Here is an 18,922-nt window from a genome sequence, read left to right as displayed (position 1 = left end):
TGTCTGAGCTGCTTCAATGTAATACATCACTCTTCACAGTACTCCAATGTGGTCTCACCAATGAACTATAAGCTGCCATGCAATAAAAATAACGTCGTTAGATTTTGTCATTAGTTGCCTTATCTGCGTACTAATCTTTTGCAATTCATGCCCTAGGACAGCCAGATCCCTCTGCTTCTCAGAGCTCTGCAGTCTCTTAGCTTTTAGATAATAGACTCCTTTTTTTATTCTTCCTGCCAAAGTGGAAAGTTCACATTTTCCTACATTATAAAATAAAACCAAAAGAACTATGGATGCTGTAAATCAGAAACAAAAACAGAAATTTGCTGGAAAAGCTCAGCAGGTCTGGCAGCACCTTGAGAGAATCAGAGTTAACATTTCAGATCCAGTGACCCTTGCTCAGTTTTGAAACATTAACTCTGATTTCTCTGCACAGATGCTGCCAGATCTGTTGAGTTTTTCCAGCAATTTCTGTTTTTTCCCACATTGTATTCCATTTGCCAGATGTTTTCCCACTCACTTAATCTATCTATCCCTTTGTTAGCCTCCTTACAACCTCTTCACAACCTACTTTCCTACCTGGCATCAGCAAACTTAGCTATCATACCTTTTGTCTCCTCATCCAAGTCATTTATATAAAATGTAAGAAGTTGAGGTTCCCACACTGATTCATTGGTCACATATTGCCAATCAGAAAAGGTTTCATTTATGCTGACTTTGTTTCCTTGTATCCAATCTGTTACCCCATACAAAATGAGCTTTTATTTTTCGCATTAACCTTTAGTGTGGCGCTCTATCAAATGTCTTTTGTAAATTCAAGTACAGTACATCCAGTGTTTCTTCTTTATGATGCATGCTACTTCCTTAAAGAACGACAATAAATTGGTCAAACATGATTTCCTTTTCACAAAACCATGCTAGTTCTGCCTGATTGCTGTGAATTTTTCAGTAGCCTGCTGTAATATAACCTCTTTATTAATAGATTTTAACATCCTCCCTCTGACAAACGTTAAACCAACTTGCCTATAGTTTCCTAATTTTTATTTCCATCTGATTCTGAGTAATAGTGTTATGGATGCGGGTACAATTACGATGTTTAAAAGGCATTTAGATAAGTACATGAATAAGAAATGTTTGGAGGGATATGGACTAAGAGTAAGCAGGTGGGACTAGTTTAGTTTGGGATTATGGTCAGAATGGACTGGTTGGACTGAAGGGTGTGTTTCTGTCTCTATCTGCAATATCACAATTTAATGAAAACTTCCCCAAATCTAGGAAATTTTGTAAAATTAAAACTAACGTAATTACTGCTTTGCTAGCGTCATTTAAAATCCACACCTCCAACAGTTTGCTTAATGAGTAATTGTAATCAAGTTCCTTTCCATTTCCTGATTTACAACTATTGCTGGGATGTTTCTTGAACCCTCTATAGTGAAGACAGATGTGCAATATTTGTTCAGTGCACCCTTTGTGTCTTTATTTACCATGTTAGTTCCCCTGGCTCACTTCCTATAGGCACATGTTTACTTTGTTAACTCCTTTTTAGGATATCTATAATATCTCTAAAAACTCTTAGTATCTGTTTTTATATTTCTAGCTAACATTTCCTTGTATGCTTATTTTTCCTTCCTTATTAATTTTTTAGTTGTTGTTCACATTTTTCATGTTCTCTCCACATCTTCTGACCTGCCACCCATCTTTGTGCGATTACACCTTTTAATTATTTGTATTTTCCTGTAAGCCTGGTACTTTCTTTAACTTTTTTTCTCATTGGAATGTACCTGTTTCGGTTCTATTTATGACAGTGTAAAAGCTGTACAGTTTTGTCAGGAAAAAGCAATTTGCCCATTATCAAAGGCTATTTGTCACAAGAAACACTGCCCTCTTTCCTTTATATCTAGGCACCAGCAAAACTCTGATTCCTTTTTGGATTAGTATTGAACTGGTCATGGGATCTTATAACCTCACACTTTTCTATTGCTAAAAAAAAATTCTGTTGATGATGTGGAGATCTGTTAACAGTAGACTTTTGTGTATAAGTGTCTTTTATTCAAAGGAGTATTTTTCAAATTCTGTGTGCTCTATATATTGTGCAGTAGCACCATGCTACATCTACAACTTTAAAGCAAATGTCTTTCTGGCTATGGATCATGCATTTGTGAGCTATATTGTTGGCAATAAACATACAACTTTGCAAGGTCCAAGTTAGTTGTATTGATTTTCTCATTTCTAGCCCAAGCTGGGGCTTTGAATGTAAAGTTGTTCCCTTCCTTTGCTTTGCTCTGAACTCAATAACTTAGAGAATCTTTGCAGTCGGAGTTAAATCATGGGTCCAGTACATTCTGAAGATGTTTTAAGTTTGAACAAATTTGTGACATTTTTGTTTCTCCACCATCTGAATGACATGTGCAAGGTGGTGCCTTTACATTTCTACCTTTCCTTCTGTAGAGGTTATGTAGTTCTGTACAGTTTCTTTTTTTCATTTTTCAATGGGATTGGGTGTGACCAGCTGTACCAACACTTGCTGTCCATCCTAATTACCCTGGGTTGTGAGCTGCCTTATGGAATCACTACAGTCCACGGGGAATAGGTGCCCCATCAGTGCTGTTAGGGAGTGAGTCCCAGACTTTGACCCAGTAGCAGGAATGAGTAGACAGTTCCAGGTGAGGATGGTGTGTGATTTGGGAGGGAACTTTCAGGTGGTGATGTTCCCATGCACTTCCTATTCTTGTGAGCTTGGAAGGTGCTGTTAAAGGAGCCTTGGTGAGTTGCTGCAGTACATGTTTCAGATGGTAGACTCTGTTGCCACTATGTGCCAGTGGTGAAGGCACTGAATGTTAAATGTGGCGCCAGTCACGTATAGCAGGACACTTCACCATATGATTACTATCTGGACGTTGTCAGCAGAATGTGTGTAATTTTTTCTCTGTAATATGGCTGTGTGCTTCTGTGGCAAGGATCCTGGATAAACAAACAATCATATTTTCCTCCAATAAACTGTGGGCCCTGACAATTAATCTTGTCAGAGATCTTTCATAGGTAACACAGTGTGGAGCTGGAGGAACACAGCAGGCCAGGCAGTATCAGAGGAACAGGAAAGTTGACCTTTCAGGTCGGGACCTTTCTTCTCTGAGAGATCTTTCAAAGTCTGTGTTGCAAATTATTTGAAAAGGTTTAATTTCTGAGCTACAAGTGAGTTACAGAAAAAGTTACAAGACAAAGGTTTGAAAGCTATGGGCCCTTTTAGTTTTTGCCAAAAATGAAGGCTGTGTCAGAAAATAGTGACAATAATGTTAACCCAGTGTTTTAAAGAATAAATGTTTCTGTTCTGTTCATGTTGTATTGATTGAAATCTATGTGTCGTCAGAAGTCTCCAGTTGTGTGGAACAAGGTTAGTTAAATACTGAATTTCCAGCCAGCTGAAGCTACCACTTCACGAATCAGAATCAGGAAATATCAAAAATAATAACTTTGTAGATATATTGCAAATATACAACAACATCAACTTGAGCTTTATTCCATGAGTATTTTTGAAGTATTTTAATTTGAAATGAAGGGCATCTTTTGTTTTACGAAAGCTCTTGACAAATGTCAGATGGCAGAGGACAGCTGGTCACACAAAAGGTTTCTACAAATTTACTTCTTAGGAGCTGCTTTAAGTTTGGCACAAATGGATTAAGGCAATAAGGACCTTAAATAAAATTAGTTGTGGAATTCCAGTTACAAACCTGCACATTTTATCGAGTAATTGACATTAAAACAGCAACTTTGGTGACAAATATGGCAAGTATTGAAAATTCTAAGATATGCAATTATTGATGAAATTCATATTGTTAGAACTTCGCATTCAACTTGTCCAAATTTCATAAACTGTTGCTTGATGCTGACACTAAAAGACAAATCTTAACTTAAAGCTGTAACATTCAGATAACATCTAAACTTCTATTTTGCCATTTTATTGACTACTTAACAGTATGATTAACAAATGCAGCTGGTTGTGTACAGTTTTTAAATAGTTAATCCCTCTGCTACAGTTATATCCAGATGAAGGCATGTTATCATTCATTGGCCTTGTCAGATACACATTTACTCAGATTCACTGTATCTGTGAAAGCATAATTCTCCATTCTACTACGTGCTATCAGTCAAAAATGGTTATCAGTTGTACACTCAAACACTCAGGGTTCAAAAAGCGTACTGCAAGATTTTGTCACAGTGAAGCATGTTCTGAGATAAAACACGATTTAAAACCATATTGCATAATATATAGGCTGCCGAACCTTCAAAAGAAGCTAATCTCCCCATGTATTGCTTTTCCTTGACATCTGGCTGGATGTTTTCTTCATAGGAAAGATTAGACTCCTTTCAATCCCTAACAGGAAAGAAAGGTAAATGATTCTTTCCTGCTATGCTAAATAACTGTTAAAATCATTTTGCAAACAAAAAAATCAATATTGTGTTACAGTGACTTCAGAGCAGAGTTAGAAAGATGAGAAAGCATGGAAGAAGAAAAGGCAAGTTGTCCAATCAAACTTAATTCCTCCACAGATGGTGCACCGTTTTTTTTTTAATCAAATTCCACTGTGCTCCTGATCGCCTTTGTACTCAAACACAAGCTCCAACAGCACTGGACCGTTCTGAGACCATGGAATACTGAAGTTTCAACAGCCTCCCAGATACTCCAATCAGGGGCTGAAACCCACAATTGGATTAAAAATTACCCACTTAGCTTTCCATGACTTCTGTGCTGGAAATTCCTGGATAGGAACATCCTGTCATAAACCTGTCTGGGAATTCTCAGATCCAGAAGCAAAGATGAACTTTGTAGAAACTACTCCTCCACCTTTTTGCAGCAGTCGCTGTGCTGTGTTCTGAGATTTAAACATCCAGCAGCAAGGCCAGACACTATGACCACTCAGCTGAAAGGCATGAGTGGTAATGTCAGCTAAAATGCTTTATTAGGGTGCTAGGTGTGTGAGGGATATTGTGGAGTGGGAGTTTGGTGATGGTATGTGTAATGCCACCTTCCAGTCAGGGGTAATAGGTGGTGTTCAACAGATGGGAGAGGGAATCAGCTCCAGGATTGGAGGAGGGATGAGGCATGGGGATTGTGAGCCAGTGTCAGTTACAGGCACATTTGGTTGGAGATTTAATGGATCTGGGGGCAGGTGAGTGGGCGTTGGTTTAATCTTTACCTAACACCTAGAGTAGGTCACCATTCCACAGGTGATTATTAAGCTCAAGTGATCTGGAGCCTTCCAAATTCTCTGATTTTAATGGACTCGTTCAGGCAATTCCCAATGGGCTTAGTTGTATCGGACCCAATGTGCAGCTCCCATCTAACCTGCTCCAGCAATTCTCTGGCCATCAGAATATCTGCGCTGTTGCATATATCATGTATGAACACTTAAACAGTCGAGATATAGTGAGGTCCAGGATGGCTCTTGGCTACTTCCAGAGGAATCCTACATGACTCATGGACAAGAGGATCTCTACAAGCAACTTGTCCTGAATTTGGTTTGCAAAGCTCATATTTGTATTTAAAAAGAAAACTCAGACCTTCTGGACCAGAGGATGGGACAGTGCCATAAAGCCTCATATAGTGAGTCTGCATCATCACAAAAATTGGTAGTATTGCGGAGTTGACTGCGCCTTAATTAATGTGTGACTAAATTAAAATTAAATGTTTCAATTTTTGTTTCACGAGAGTACAAAAAAGGGGCCTTGAGGTGCAGTGGTAGTGTCCCTACCTTTGGATTTGGAGGCCCAGGTTCATGATCCATCTGCTCCAGCGGTGTGCAATAACAACTCTGGACAAGTTGCTGAGAAAAATAGATTCGTTAAAAAGTGAAAAAAAAAAGTTATCCATAGGCTAGAATCACAAAAACATTTTATCACAAACTAGAACAGTAAATATTTACTTAGCAATCATTCAATCATTTTCTGTCCATGTCTAATAATTAATATGCAGTTAATCATGACAGACCTAATTAAAGGAAGTGCCATGAATTTAGCAAAAATAAAGACTTTCTTTTCTGTGGAAGGAGCAAAGCTCCGAAAGCTTGTGATTTCAACTAAACCTGTTGGACTATAACCTGGTGCCATGTGAGTTTTGACCTCGTTCACCCCAGTCCGACATCAGCACCTCCACATCATCCCTATAAGCTGTGCTGTTTTAAGAAACTCAGCGCCTGTTTTATTGCCTGCATTATTGTGTTGTAAAATTACAGCAAATTCTTTCAGATACCTTGACATTAGGGTCAGAAGGCTGCATCAAAAGCAAGCAGAATGTGACCATCTTTGGGCAGGCTATATGGCTGCTCTGTCTTTAAAAGTAAACATTTCAGTCTGATTTGGTAGTTGTGACAAACCTTGCAAATGGGTTTAAGCAAAGGATGGGCAGTGCTCCAGTTTCCTCTGAACAAAAGAATTGTGTGAGCAAGCAACGTAACACATATCTGCTAATCCTGTGATAACAAGGTATAGAGCTGGATGAATGCAGCAGGCCAAGCAGCATCATAGGAGCAGGAAAGCTGACATTTCGGGTCTAGACCCTTCTCAAGAAATGGGGGAGGGGAAGGGGATTCTGAAATAAATAGGGAGAGAGGGGGAGGCGGATAGAAGATGGATAGAGGAGAGGATAGGTGGAGAGGAGACAGACAGGTCAAAGAGGCGGGGTTGGAGCCAGTAAAGGTGAATGTAGGTGGGGAGTTAGGGAGGGGATAGGTCAGTCCAGGGAGGACGGACAGGTCAAGGAGGCGGAATAAGGCTGGTAGGTGGGGAAAGGGGGTGGGGCTTGAGGTGGGAGGAGGGGATAGGTGGGAGGAAGGACAGTTTAGGGAGGTGGGGACGAGCTGGGTTGGTTTTGGGATGTGGTCGGTGGAGGGGAGATTTTGAAGCTTGTGAAGTCCACATTGATACCATTGGGCTGCAGGGTTCCCAAGCGAAATATGAGATGCTGTTCCTGCAACCTTCGGGTGGCATCGTTGTGGCACTGCAGGAGGCCCAGGATGGACATGTCGTCCAAGGAGTGGGAGGGGGAGTTGAAATGGTTCGCGACTGGGAGGTGCAGTTGTTTGTTGCGAACCGAGCGTAGGTGTTTCACAAAGCGGTATCCAAGCCTCCGCTTGGTTTCCCCAATGTAGAGGAGGCCACGTCGGGAACAGCGGATGCAGTATACCACATTAGCAGATGTGCAGGTGAACATCTGTTTGATGTGGAAGGTCTTCTTAGGGCCTGGGATGGGGGTGAGGGGGGAGGTGTAGGGGCAGGTGTAGCACTTCCTGCGGTTGCAGGGAAAAGTGCCGGGTGTGGTGGGGCTGGAGGGGTGTGTGGAGCGAACAAGGGAGTCACGGAGAGAGTGGTCCTTCCAGAAAGCAGATAAGGGTGGGGAGGGAAAAATGTCTTTGGTAGTGGGGTCGGATTGCAGATGGCGGAAGTGTCGGAGGATGACGCGTTGGATCCGGAGGTTGGTGAGGTGGTACGTGAGGACGAGGGGGATTCTGTTTTGGTTGTTATTGCAGGGAGGGGGTATGAGGGATGAGTTGCGGGAAATGCAAGAGACACGGTCGAGGGCGTTTTCGACCACTGAGGGGGGGAAGTTGCGGTCCTTGAAAAACGAGGACATCTGGGATGTCCGGGAGTGGAATGCCTCATCTCGGGAGCAGATGCGGCGGAGGTGAAGGAATTGGGAATAGGGGATGGCATTTTTGCAGGAAGGTGGATGAGAGGAGGTGTATTCTAGGTAGCTGTGAGAGTCGGTAGGCTTGAAATGGATATCGGTTTCCAGGTGGTTGCCAGAGATGGAAACAGAGAGGTCCAGGAAGGAGAGAGAGGTATGAGAGATGGTCCAGGTAAACTTAAGGTTGGAGTGGAAGGTGTTAGTGAAGTGGATGAACTGTTCGAGCTCCTCGTGGGAGCACGAGGCAGCGCCAATACAGTCATCGATGTAATGGAGGAAGAGGTGGGGGATAGGTCCAGTGTAGCTACGGAAGAGGGATTGTTCCACGTAACCTACAAAGAGGCAGGTATAGCTTGGGCCCATGCGGGTACCCATGGCCACCTCCTTAGTCTGTACGAAGTGGAAGGAATTGAAGGGGAAGTTGTTGAGGGTGAGGACGAGTTCGGCTAAGCGGATGAGGGTGTCAGTGGAGGGGGTCTGGTCGGGCCTGTGGGACAGGAAGAAGCAGAGGGCCTTTAGGCCGTCTGTATGGGGAATGCAGGTGTATAGGGACTGGACTTCCATGGTAAAGGTGAGGTGTTGGGGACCAGGGAATCGGATGTTTTGAAGGAGGTGGAGGACGTGGGTGGTGTCACGGGCGTAGATGGGGAGTTCCTGGACCAAGGGAGATAAAATGGAGTCGAGGTAAGTGGAGAACATGGTGGTTCTGATGTATGGGGTGGTGGAGAGAAGGACAGCCCTCTTTCCTGCTGACTGCCAAAAGAGGCCATACCACCAGTACCAGGCAGCCTGAACTAGGTCAGCACTGTGCCCAGGTTAAAAGGAATGCCCAGTAGAGCAGGAGGAAGCATTATGATACTTTATATTCCACAAGGGTAAGTACTGCTTACTATCCCACACTAACACAGCCATCATGACTCATTCTATCTCTATCACTGCAAACACACTTCACCAAGCCTCATGGGTCATATCTCTCTCTTTATTGTATGGATCTTGTCTTCTCTAAGGTTCTCACCTACCTCATCCTCCCAAGCCATTAACCCTTCCTGCTCTCTGCACTTCCTATTTACTCACTGCGGACACTTGAGCACCTCTCCTTATCCAGCATCATCACAAACTACTCTTTTATTTCCAGCATACACAATCCCTCACATTGTCTCAATATAGCACCCCAAGTGTAATCCCCAGACTGGTTGTTCTTCACTTACAGGACTGACCATGACTCAATCCTGACAGGGGAGGTGATGGCCTAGTGGTATTATCGCTGGACTGTTAATCCAGAGACCCAGATAACATTCTGGGGACCCGGGTTTGAATCCTGCCACAGCAGATGGTGGAATTTGAATTCAGTAAAATATCTGGAATTAAGAATCTAATGATGACCGTGAATCCATTGTCGATTGTTGGCAAAAACCCATCTGGTTCACTAATGTCCTTTAGGGAAGGAAATCTGCCACCCTTACCTGGTCTGGCCTACATGTGGCTCCGGACCCATAGCAATGTGGTTGACTCTTAACTGCCCTCTGGGCAATTAGGGATGGGCAAGAAATGCTGTCTAGCCAGCAATGCCCTCATCCTGTGAATGAATAAAGAAAAAAAAACACAAAAAACAGTCCTCAGATTCTGGGAGAACCAAGGATCACCATGGGGAATTTCCGGGACTCGAATTGAATGTGCACCTTGACTGACTGTTGACCCCATTGACTCTTGGATGTGGCCATTTGGTTGAAACACTTGCAGTGTGTTTGCCACATAAGCTGTTAGCATGTGCTCTGGATGTGACACTGATATAGCACAGTACCATATAGTAATATGATCATTCCCTTGACTATTCAGTACTCCCAGCTGTGACAAGCTGGCTGTGTCACCCTGTGCTCTAAAAAGAAATGCGAGCCCGAAAGGCTATAAATCTCCAAATAAGCACAATATGAGAAGACTAGGAAATCAAGCTAAGGGCCCTAAACTGCATCTTATTTGGAATCACAGGGTGTGTTTGCCTCCCTGTGTACAAGATGACCTGCAAGTCCGAAGAGTCAACATAAATTTCAGTTGTTTTCATTCTGAATCTTTTTTCCCAACTTTCTTGCCATTGTCCATATCATTCTAGGTAGGGGAACTTCTCCTGACAATCACTTCACTTGGCATCGTTATTCACATTGTGATGAGAAAGTGTTCTAGCTGGCGAGTTGAGTGATTCTCTGAACACAGTTGCTTAATTTAACCCTCCTGATGGCTTGTGGTCTAGATAATTTACTTGTTTCCCATTTTGTGTTGGGTTATCAAATATTAGGCAGGGTATTATTACATATTAGTTTGTTGCAAGACACCTTATCAAGTGCTTGCTTCAATTAAGATGGCCTACACCAGACACCTTATGCTCAAAGTCCAAATTTGTTACCTCCTGTTAGCAGTCAATAAACTTTTTTTTCTGAGCTACTTGCTCCCTCATAATTGGATTTATTGCCGTATGATTTTGGGTTGCTTAGTTTAGTATAAAATCTTGCCTATTTTTCAAATAAGACTGAAAGACCATAGTCTCCTCAGATCCATAGGTTTCTTTCTTTAAAAGATTTGAAGCACATTTCCCTTTTCCAATTTTTATCATTTTGTCCAATAAGTTTTTGTCGTATGGCTGACAGGCAGGTCATGCCTGACCAACCTCATTGAATTTTTTTGAAGAGCTGACTGATGTAGTGGACAGGGGAATGTCTATGGATGTTGTTTACACAAACTTCCAGAAGATTTTTGATAAAGTCACACATAAGAGACTGTTAACTAAGGGAGAAGCTTATGGAACTGAAGGCAAATTACTGACATAGCTGGGAAATTGGTTGAGTGGCAGGGAACAGAAAGTATGGATAATAGGTATTTACTTAGATTGGCAGGATGTGACCAGTGGTGTCCCACAATGATCTGATCCATGTTAGGGCCTCAATTATTCACATTATTGATAAATGTCTGGGATAATGACATAAAAAGTCATATATCCAAATTTGCTGATGGCACAAAGTTAAACAGCATTGGTAGACAGACAGATGATAGCATAAAATTGCAAGGGGATACTGATAGACTAGGTGTATGGGTAAAACTGTGGCAGATGGAGTTCAACGTAAGGAAGTGTGACATTACAAAACAGAAATTGCAAGAAGAACTCAGCAAGTCTGTTAGCATCTGTGGTGAGAAAGTGACTCTTCGAATTGTGAGATTACCCATTTTAGATAGAAAAGAACTTAGATGGCGTGAAGTTAAATACAGTGGATGACTTTTAAAAGACTTGGGCGTTCAGGTGCATAGATCTTTAAAATGCCACAAACAGGTGCAGAAAATAATCAAGAAAGCTAATGGAATGCTGACCTCTATATCTTGAGGACTGGAGTATAAGGATGCAGACGTTATGTTGCAGTTATACAAATCCCTGGTTAGACCCAACTTGGAGTAATATGAGCAAATCTGGGCACCACACCTTAGGGATATATTGGCCTTGGAGGGAGCATAATGCAAGTTTACAAGAATGATACCTGGACTTCAGGTACAATTGGGCCTGTTTTCTGTAGAATTTAAAAGGTTAAAGGATGATCTGATTGAAGTATTTAAGATATTAACAGGAAAGACATGATAGATAAACAATTTCCACTGGTTGTGGATTCCAGAAAAAACAGGGCATAGTCTAAACATTAGGGCCAGACTGTTCAGGAGAGATGTTAGGAACCACTTTTACACACAGGGTGTTAGATGTTTGGAGGAGCAAATTACTGAAGATGCTGGAATCTGTACTGAAAACAAAAAATGCTGGACATCACAGCCTTTTTTTGTTTTCAGTAGAGGTTTGGAACTCTCTTCCACAAATAGCAGTATATGCTGGATCAGTTATTAATTTTAAACCAGATAATTTTTTTGTTAAGCAATTCCATTAAGGGATATGGGGCAAGACAGGTGTATGGAGTTAGGCCACAGTTCAACCGTAATCTCATTGAATGGTGTAACATGCTGAGGGAGGGAGTGACACACCCCTGTTCCTATATCACTACTTTCCTATGTCTTCTGCAACAGCAACTCTGAGTCTGCACCTCCTTCCTCAGTAAATTCAAATTGGACAAACGTTATCTGGAAAATATTGGTTCTTCGTAAAAAAATTATACTCTGCATTATCTGCAGCAACGTAATAACCTGGGTGATTTAAATCAATTATTACAAGGTACTCTGGGTGTTTCAAACAGAAAAGAGAATAATGCAATACAGTGAAGGGATCACCAAGGATTAGTCTTTCTTCAATGAATGTGAGCCCTCCCTGTACTGATTGCTGAGGTAATATTTGCCTTTCCAGGATGATCACTTTGTGATTCACTCACTCACAGATTATATTCTTTTTGCCTGGGTACTGCAACAGGTTTAGACACCAGTGATGTCAATGGGAGGAAAAGAACCTGGTTGTAGAAGTATATTGCACTGATTTAGCCAGCTTTAGCTAAATGGGGCACTACACCAGACCTCAACACCACAGAAAAGAGAGAAACATTAAGTCAGGGCTGCTGTCATTAGCTGATACCCAGTCACTGGAGAATAGATAAATCTGCATGCTGAGTCAGAACTGAACTGGGGCCAGCTGTGATACCACATTGGCAAATAATTGTTGCAATGTCCAGGTTTTCCAGTTAAGAATGGCTGACATATAAGGTATTGTAGGACAAAGTTGGAAACACATGACAGCATAAATCAGAAACAGAAACCGAAATTGCTGGAAAAACTCAGAAGGTCTGACAGCACCTGTGGAGAGAAAGCAGAGTTAACGTTTTGGGTCTGGTGACCTTTCCTCAGAATATAAATCAGCACACTGTCGGGACAAAATTAGGGAGGGAGGAATCTTTGTGTTTTTGTAATCTTATCTTCTTGTTCAAATGTGGCATACAAAACTTTTTCCTGAATTTGCAAGTACAATCTCAGAATTTGAGAATCAGCCTTAAATCTTTCTTCTGCTTAAGGTTACTGACTTGGTAACTGAAAGACCACATGAGCCATACTTTCTTTCCTCATTTACACTCAGAAGTTGAAGAAAATTAAAGCTGTCTCCCTTTAAGAAAATCTTAGGAAGAAAATAAATGTGTTTTACATTTGTTATTTGACTCCAGCCTGTTCTCACATCATTTTACAGCCTTCAGCCTGCAAATGATTTTGCACATTGCCAGCCAATTGCTTTCTACCATTCATCCTCCTGCACGGTTGCCAGGATGTTGCATTAAATAATCCTCCTTCTCCTTTTTAGAAGATTAGATTGTTTCCCACTTCCCACATTGGGCTGCAGTTCTCTGTTAGTTAATTACGTTAATGGATATCATAGTTTATTGGTTATGTTATTGAATGAATTATTCAGAAGCTTGGGGTAATAATCCAGAGACTGCAAGTTCTCGACATCTTGTTGTAACAGCTTAAGAATATTAAATAAGCTTTAAAAAAAGGAATAAAAAGTTGTTAGCAGTAAAAGTGTCCTTCTAGCTGCTGTGTTTAACAGATCTGGCCTATATATACACCAGAGTCGCATTTTCATTGCCCTGCAAGCCAGTCAGCTGTGTAAAACTACTACAAAATTTATAACAATACAAAGCCTTCGATCACCTCAAGGCATCTAGCAACAGGCAGTAAATATCTTGCTACCCTCATGGATGGAAAGAAAAGGTCTACATCTGAGATGCAACTTGCTAAATTAGAGTTTATTTCTCCTTCGTCTTACAAGATGTTTTGTGTAAACTATTATGACTTTGTTACTCTAGTGCCATAACAAAAATAGTTCAACCTTTCAACATACTTTAAGGATTTTCTTTACAGTAGAAAGTAAGCTCCAGGCCTCTGTTTAATTCTTTGTAGGATTATTTATGTATTGAATAATCTTTCAAAATTCTCTTAATCCTGGGATAGGCCTCAACAAGTTGGAAAGCTGCAAATGTTTGACCTTAATTCAAGAAAGGAGTGAGACAGAAAGCAAGAAGCTATTAGCCAGTTAGTCTCTTGTCTCTCAATGGGAAAAATGCTAGAATCGATGATTAAGGAACCAGCAGTAGTTCATTTAGATGGAGTCAGCATGGTTTGGTGAAGAGAGAATTCAAGTTTGACAAATAGTTCTTTGAAGAGAAAGAACTTCCTGAGGAAGTGGTGGATGTGAGCTCAGTTACAATGTTTAAAAGACACTTAGATAAGTATATGAATTGGAAAGGTTTGGAGGGATATGGGCCAGGAACAGGCAGGTGGGACTAGTTTAGTTTGGGATTATGTTCAGCATGGAGTGGTTGGACCGAAGGGTCTGTTTCTGTGCTGTATGACTCTATATAACGAACAGGGTTCACAATAGGGATGAGCTTATCCACTTTGGGAGGAAGATTATAAAATCTGAATATTAGTTAAATGGAGAGAGACTCCAGAATGCTGCACTAGATGTCCTTGTACATGAACACAAAGATAACATGGAGTTCCAGTGTGTAATTAGGGCAGCACATTAAATGTTGGCCATCTGTAGCAAAAAGGATGGAGTATAAAAGTAGGGAATGTTTGCTTCCATTATGTAAGACATTGTGAGACTGTACCATGAATACGACATATGGTTTTGTTTTCCTCACTTGAGGGATATATTGTAGAGAAGCAGGTCAGAGAAGGTTCATTTGGCTGATGAATTATATAGCATTGAAACAGACACTTCGATCCAACTCATCCACGCTGACCAGACGTTCCAATCAGACCTAGTTCCTTTTGCCAGCATTTGGCCCATATCCCTCTAAGCCCTTCCTATTCATATCCCCATCCAGATGACTTTTAAATGTTATCATTGTGCCAGCCTCCTCCATGTCCTCTGGCACTTTGTTCCAGACATGCATCCCATCTGCGTGAAAAAGTTACTCCTCAGGTCCCTTTGAAATCTTTCCCCTCTCACCTTAAACCTATGCCCCTCTTGTTTCGGATTCCCCTACCCTAGGAAAAAGACCTTGGCTATTCACCCTATCCAAGCCCCTCATGATTTTATAAATTTCTGTAAGGTCACTCCTCAGTCTCTGACGCTCCAGGGAAAATAGCCCCAGCCTATTCAGCTTGTCCCTGTGGCTCAAACCCTCCAACCCTGGCAACATCCTTGTAAATCTTTTCTGTACCCTTTCAAGTTTAACAAAATCCTTCCTATAGAAGGGTGACTTAAATTGAACACAGTATTCCAAAAAAGGACTAATCATCCTGTATAGCTGCAACACGACATCCCAACTCCTACACTCAATGCAGTGACCAACCAAAGCAAACATACCAAATGTCTTATTCACCACTCTGTCTACCTGTGGCTCCATTTTCAAGGAACTATGCACCTCCACCCCTAGGTCTCTTTGTTCAGCAACACACCCCAGGACCCTACCATTTATTGTATACATCCTGCCCTTCCCCATTCTGAGGAAGGATCACTTGACCCGAAATGTTAACCCTGATTTCTCTTCACAGATGCTGCCAGACCTGCTGAGCTTTTCCAGCAATTTCTATTTTAATCTTCTTCACTGTCCAGTACACCACCAATTTTGGTGTCATCTGCAAACTTACTAACCATACCTCCTATATTTACATCTAAATCATTTATATAAATGACCAAAAGCAATGGACCCAGTACTGATCCTTGTGGCACACTGTTGGTCACAGGCCTCCAGCCCAAACAACATCCCTCTACCACCATCCAGTTAGTATTTTGTATCCAGCTGGCTAGCTCCCCCTGGAACATGTGTGATCTATTGCAACATATAAAATTCAGAAGAGAGCTTTTGGTTGGTTCTCCGAGCTGACTGGTTTTCCTGCAAATGTTTCATCTCCCTTCTAGGTGACATTATCAATGTTGTCTAGCCTCTGTTGAAGCGCCGTTGTTCTGTCCCATTCTGAATTAAGTGGTCTGGTCTGTCATGGTGGGCTGTGTTGTTTTCAGTTTTGCACTGTAGTGGTATGTAGATGGGGTTTGTTTCAACATGTTTGTTAATTACATCAGTTGTTGAAAACCAGGCCTCCAGGAATTCTTGTGCTTGTCTTTGTTTTGTTTGTCCTAGTACCGTAACCTTGTCCCAGTTAAACTGATGTTCTTCTATGTCGGAGTGTATTGAAACTAGGGAGAGTTGGTCGTGCTGTTTTGCTCCAAGCTGGTGCTCATGTATCCTGGTGACGAGTTTCCTGTCGATCTGTCCTATGTAGTGTTTCTGTCCAACTCCAACCGCAACCCGAGCTACAGATCTTCGTGAAAACATTAAAATTCAGAAAGGGTTTGACAGGGTAAATGCTTAGAGGACGTTTTCTCTCTTGGGAGTATCTAGAACGAGGGAGGACAGTTTAAACTAAGCGGCCTCCCATATATGAGAGAGATGAAAAATGTCTACTTTCAGGCGATCATTAGGCTTTGGAATTCTTTGAATCCTTGAAATTTGCCCCCTTTTACCTTAAACCTATGTCCCCTAGTAGCTGACATTTCTACCATGGGGAAAAAACTCTGACTATCCATTCTATCCATGCCTGTCATCATTTTGTAAACTTTTATCAGGTCGCCCTCATCAAGTGAAAACAAGCCACATTTGTCCAATTTCTCCTCATTGCTAATAACCTCTGAACCAGGCAACATCCTTTCTGTACCCTCTCCAAAGCCTCCAAATCCTTCTGGTAGTGTGACAACCAGAACTTTACACAATATTCCAAATGTGGCCTAACTAAAGTTATATACAGCTGCAACATGACTTGCCAGTTTCTATACTCTATGCCCCAACCGATGAATGCCATATGCTTTTTGGCTGCCTTATCCACTTGTGTTGCCACTTTCAGGGAACTTTGGATCTGTACGCCTAGATGCCTTTGTATGTTGATGCTATTAAACGTTCTGCCATTTACTGTTTACTTCCCTCTTGCATTAGAACTTCCAAACTGCATCACCTTGCATTTTTCCAGATTAAACTCCATCTGCCATCTTTGTGCCCAAGTCACCAGCCTATCTATATCCTGTTGTATCCTCTGGCAATCCTCCTCACTATGCGCAAGCTCCCCCAATCTTTGTGTCGTCCACAAACTTACTGACCAGACCACTGATATTCTCTTCCAAGTCATTTATATATTTTACAAACAACAGGGATCCCAGCACTGATCCATGAGGACCACCACTGGTCACAGATCTCCAGTCAGAAAAGCACCCTTCAATCACTACTGTCTGTCTTCTATGGCTAAGCCAGTTCTGTACCCATCTTACCAGCTCCCTGCGAATCCTTATGTGAATTCACCTTTTGTATCAGCCTGTCATGAGGCATCTTGCCAAAGGCCCTGCTAAACTCAATGTGGACAGTATCTACTGCCCTGCTTTCATCAATCACCTTTGTCACTTCCTCAAAACACTCAATCAAATTTGTGAGACATGACCTTCTCCACACTAAACCATTTAATTAATTGAGTAAAAACTGTTCAGTTGAATTTACACCAATCCAATTTTTTTTTTGTTTTCAGAAGTTTATTACCATTGGCATTCTCTTCCCCAGAAAGACAGTGATTGCTGAGTTTTTAAATTTATTCATTGCTGAGTTCGGTTGACTTTCCACTGATGAGAGAGTTGTGGGTTGTGTGGTCCAGATAAGAAAGTGGAATTGTGATTACAGGCATGTCAGCTGTGATCCTGCTGACTGATAGAACAGGATCAAAGGACCAACATATGTACTCCTGCTCCTAATTCCCATTTTCCTATGTCCCTAAGGTTTTTGTAATGATAACAAGTGTACAAATAAACCTTTCCATACTTTCAGAAAAGCAACTGTACTAATGCAATGTCATAATCCAATCAATCATATATCATAGTTTTGGAAAGCTGCAGAGATTAGTTTAAGAGCATTAGATGCAAATGCTTTTCTAATAATAGAGCTCTTTATACTCTATAACATGACATCAGAAGTGCTTTATCATACAAGATCATTTTCGATTCATGATGGATATTGAAGATCAACAATGGTATGAGTTTACATGCAGTGAATCATAATTTATTTCAAACATTTTGAATTTATTCAAGTGCCCAACTTGTCATGGTCAAACTCTAAATAAATATATCCAGTTGGGTCATGTACTTGAATCGAAACAAATTTCATAAATTAAAATGAAGTATCAATGCTTAAGTATTGCTGAAAAAAAGACACATTTTATTGAACCATATCTTACACTCAGCAGGATAATTCACAAGTATGCCAATGTAAAAAGAAACCAACCATTTATATTGTGTGGCAGGAGGGTCTAATTGATTAACAAGTGAACTCTGATTTGTAGACACATTAACATGAAGAATGCACCAGTTAATGAAAACTGACAGTAAAATGACAAGTTTTGTTTAAAAATTAAACCAGACAGTTGCCTCTGATTGATCAAGGCATTGCCCTGAGAAATGAGACCGAGGCAGCTGTCACGAATTATGTTGAGTTGAAAAAGGCACAGTGTGTGTACATGTTCTTTTTATTTACAGAGGGCAGGCACTGTGTATTAATACATATAATCACAGAACATGCAGATAAAGTTTAAAAATCCCTGTCAGCTGGGGTGTAGGGTGGGACCTTCATGATGACCTCAGCCAATACAGGAATTGAACCCTTGCTGTTAGCATTATACTGTATTACAAACCAGCCATCCAACCAACTGAGCTAACCAAACCCCTTCCACTCATAGTAGTCTTTTGCACAGCTGCTTGTTCAAGCAGTAGTAGGACAAGATGTAAATGAGCTGGAGCTAAGGCTGTGTACAAAAGGAGATTCAGCCAGCAATGAGTAGCTAATTGGTCTGTGAACAAGTGACCTCTTACTGATGGTCTTCTGCCTGTCACCAACTATGTCATTAGTTACCAGGTGGCTGAAAACTCGAAGCTTTGAACAAAATAGGGAGAAGCCATTTAATCTTGATGAAAACCATTTTATTCTTGCGTTGCGTTGTAAATTGAGATTTCTAATGAAGAAGTTTTACAAGTTTGAAGCAGCTATCCTGTGCCTCTTGAAGACGAGTGACACCATCTGGAGAAGGAAAATTGGGAAACAGTGTTCTGATCAAAACAAGAATCATCTCAGAAGACCCATGAACAGGGATCACTGAACTGCTTGAACAGCCTTTCCCATTGCACATAAAAGTGTTTGTGTGTATGCATGTGTGTGTATGCATGTGTGTGTATGCATGTGTGTGTGCGCATGTGTGTGTACGTGTGTGTCCGTGCACACGTGTGTGAGTGTGTGTGGTGTGTAA

At 41.3% G+C, this 18,922-nt stretch overlaps 1 protein-coding gene across 1 annotated transcript in view; it reads left to right on the top strand.

Annotated features, from left to right (window-relative positions):
* LOC109915833 (dystrobrevin beta) overlaps window positions 1-18,922 on the top strand; it is a 432,998-nt gene that overhangs the window by 247,594 nt on the left and 166,482 nt on the right. The window lies entirely within an intron of this gene.

Source organism: Rhincodon typus, chromosome 5 (genome assembly GCF_021869965.1).
Source record: "Rhincodon typus isolate 14 chromosome 5, sRhiTyp1.1, whole genome shotgun sequence".
Classification (NCBI taxonomy): domain Eukaryota; kingdom Metazoa; phylum Chordata; class Chondrichthyes; order Orectolobiformes; family Rhincodontidae; genus Rhincodon; species Rhincodon typus.
The sequence above is the reverse complement of the archived record's forward strand: the minus strand, read 5'-3'. Positions and strand labels throughout refer to the sequence as shown.